This window comes from Corylus avellana, chromosome ca5 (genome assembly GCF_901000735.1).
Source record: "Corylus avellana chromosome ca5, CavTom2PMs-1.0".
NCBI classification, from domain to species: domain Eukaryota; kingdom Viridiplantae; phylum Streptophyta; class Magnoliopsida; order Fagales; family Betulaceae; genus Corylus; species Corylus avellana.
The window spans coordinates 5,190,651-5,194,554 of record NC_081545.1 but is presented as its reverse complement, the minus strand read 5'-3'; the positions used below and the strand labels follow the sequence as shown (position 1 = coordinate 5,194,554).

Sequence of the window (3,904 nt, the reverse complement as noted above, 5' to 3'; positions counted from 1 at the left end):
GTTTGATATATATTGGATGTTGGATATATATTGGTTGTGTTGTGTTGTATATATATTGGTTGTGTTGTGTTGGATATTGGATGTTGTATATATATTGGTTGTGTTGTGTTGGATATTGGACGTTGGATATATATTGGTTGTGTTGTGTTGTGTTGAATATATATTGGATGTTGGATATATATTGGTTGTGTTGTGTTGTATATATATTGGATGTTGTATATATATTGGTTGTGTTGTGTTGGATATTGGACGTTGGATATATATTGGTTGTGTTGTGTTGGATATATATTGGATGTTGGATATTGGTTATATATTGGTTGTGTTGTGTTGGATATATATTGGATGTTGGATATTGGTTATATATTGGTTGTGTTGTGTTGGATATATATTGGATGTTGGATATATGTTGGATGTTGGATATTGGATATATATTGGTTGTTGGATATTGGATACGGATTATATAGGTGGATTATTGGATACGGATTATATATTGGATATTGGATGTTGGATGTAGATTATATATCGGATTACAAATATTTGAATATTGAAATTATTGTAACTGGAATTGAAATATCAGGAATTATTGTAATATCAGGAATTATCAGGAATTGTAATTGGATTATTGGAATTATTTTAAAAAAAAAAAAAAAAAAAAAAAAAATTTGACGTGTCAAACTGTCTAACACGTCAAAAACCTCACGTACAATTTTTTGACGTGTCAAAATGGCACGTCAAAAATTTTTTGACGTGTCATTTTGACACGTCAAAAACGTTTCTGACGTGTCATTTTGACACGTCAAAAATATTTGTGACGTGTCATTTTGACATGTCAAAAAATTTTTGACGTGTCATTTCGGCACGTCAAAAATATTTTTTTGACGTGCCATTTTCGACGCGTCAAAAATATTTTTGACGTGTCACTGTAGACACATCAAAAACCCCAGTTTTTTGACACCTACCCTTTTGACGGTCGATGAACGTCAAAAACGACGCGTCAAGAGAGGTTTTTGACGTGTCAATACCATTGACACGTCAAAAACCCCCAGTCAAAAAAAAAATTAATTTTTGTAGTGATAGTTTTTATTAGATGCATTCTCTTGCTAGCGGCAGCTGAAATTAGCTCACAGTACAATTTCCAAATGGGAATTTCAAGAAATGGGCATTGTGCTGAAAACAGAGGAGCAAATTCTCAAAGGGACTGATTGGGAAATCAGGACTCGAGTAATGCGTGCAGGGAAATTCAAGAAATCTAAAATAAATAGGAATTTGTGTTGCAGATCGGGGCTTCAAGATAGAATTCTATGTAAATAAAGCTGTTAATCAGTTTGATTTGAAGGAGTCTCTAATGTCTTTGTAGTTTGTTGTTTGTCTGTAGAAGGTGGTCTAAGTTTGTAGCAGTAGTAAATTTGTGCGCAGTAGCAGTAGGTAGTTGTGTCTCACAGGTGGTAAGTTTGTTTTAGTAAAATGATGCTCATTCATCCAAAAACAAATTTCTACAAATGGGGTTTATACAAGAACAAAGAGAACATGGCAGAGGACAAGAAAAGGCAGAAATTTGAAGATGAAAAATCTGATAGAACAAGAACCCAAAAACTTAAATACAAAAACAGAGAAAAATAAAAATAACAGAGAGTGAGAGAGAGACTTGATGACCAGAAGATTGATGAACGGCAGTGCGGCAGATATCGCCAGCCTTCTTACCGGGGCACACGGCATCAACAGAGACTCCAAATGCCTGCAACGCTTGAAAAGGAACCATCACCTGCAATCAAAAATCACACTGCAAGACATTAATCACATACATCAATTCAAAGGTGCGCCGGAGAGAGAGCTGTCGGAGACAGCTTAGTGCGCCGGAGAGAGAGAGACGAGCGCCGGAGTGAGAGAGAGAGAGAGAGAGAGCGAGAGTGAGAGTGATGAGGGAGGTAAGTGAGAGGGAGAGAGAGGCAGAAATTTCAGAAATTTGAGGGATTTTGGTGTTTTTGAGGTTTGGGGGAAAAAACACAGTGTCTGAAATTTTTGGTTCGAAAATTTCAGACACCGCGCGCGCCACTTGTTAGCGCAAAAATTGAGCATAATCAGCGGCAACAAAATTGGTCGCCGCTATTTAGGATTTTTTTTTTTTTTTTAATTATACTTACAATATTTTTAGAATAATTAAGCACCTTTTATATATATATATATATATATATATATATATTAACTGATTTAATGAGCCATTCGCAGTTTCACAGTCTGAATTAGTTCATACTTACACATGTATGGCTTAATCTTTAAGACAAGCATATGACTACTAGCAGGATCAACCAGGTACGAACCCTAATTCTCCATCACCCGTCACCACCATAGTAGGCCTCTATCCTACCATCGAAAGTTGATAGGGCAGAAATTTGAATGATGTGTCGCCGGCACGATGGCCGTGCGATCCGTCGAGTTATCATGAATCATCAGAGCAACGGGCAGAGCCCTATATATATATATATAGTTACAATTTTTTTTTAAAAAAAAATTATACTTACAATTTTTTTAATTTTTGTTTTTCTTTATTTTCTCTTGTAATATGTTTTTTATTATTATTATAATATTAACTAATAATTTCCGTTTAATAAATTTTTATGATAAAGATCATTAAGTTGATATTTATCTTATAATTAATTATAAGATCAATACAAAATCCAAAGATAATATAAGATCAATATAACTAATGCACTAAGATAATATAAAAAGCTTATAGTTCAATTGAATGTTCGATTGAACCTTCAATTGTATCCAGTTTGATCAATCAATTGATCTTATCGTAATCAATATAATTAATTCACTAGAATCTATCGGATGTTTGATCGATCAATTGATTCTATTACAATCAATCGAACTAATTCACTAGGATCGATTGGATTTTCGATCGGATGTTTGATCTTATCACGATCAATTGAACTAACTTACTAGGATCGATTGGATGTTTGATTGATCGGATTTTCGATCCAACATTTGATTGATCATTTGATTCTATCACGATCAATCGAACTAATTCATTAGGATCGATCGGATGTTTGATCGATCATTTAATCCTATTACGATCAATCGAACTAATTCATTAAGATCGATCTCAATCGAACTAATTAATTAGGATCGATCGAATGTTTGATCAATCACTTGATCCTATCACGATCAATCAAATTAATTCAGTAAGATCGATCGGATGTTTGATCGATCATTTGATCCTATCACGATCAATCGAATTAATTCAGTAGGATCCATCGGATGTTCGATCGATCATTTGATCAATTAATTATATATATGAATATATATTATATACATACTTGTTAGTTACTATATACTAACTTAGTATTACTATTAAGTTAAGTGGTAGATCACATGATCTAAAGATGATGTGAATTGTAATTAGAAACAAAAAAAAAAAAAAAGATTATGTGAATTATTATATCATATGATCATATATATCACAAATTAAGTGATTAATATTAGAATCAACAATGTGTTTGTTTAGAGATATATGTTGTTGTTATGTTTAGAGTATTATGCTGTAGATATCATTATAAGTTAGATGTTTCGTCATATAGTCTACCATTATAATTTATATGATTATATAAAATGATCAATTGATGATTAAATCATGTGATTATATAATAACAAAATATACATATATAATATGACGTAAGTCAGAAGTATTTACAAACTTATACAAATACAACAATTAAGTACCCAGAGACTTAATAACTAGTTACTTAATAAACTAACATATTAACTAAGTTAATATATTAAATTACTAACCTAGTATAATTTACTATAGGTTAATATATATAATTTACTTAATATATATATATATATATATATATATATTATACATACTTGTCCGTTAATATATACTAACTTAGTATTACTA

General features: G+C 31.6%; 1 non-coding gene across 1 annotated transcript; it reads left to right on the top strand.

The window, feature by feature from the left end:
- Nucleotides 1-700: 700 nt before the first annotated feature.
- Nucleotides 701-805, top strand: LOC132183508 (small nucleolar RNA SNORD90). Its single transcript, XR_009440469.1, has one exon. It is a non-coding gene; the product is annotated as a small nucleolar RNA SNORD90 (small nucleolar RNA).
- Nucleotides 806-3,904: the final 3,099 nt, after the last annotated feature.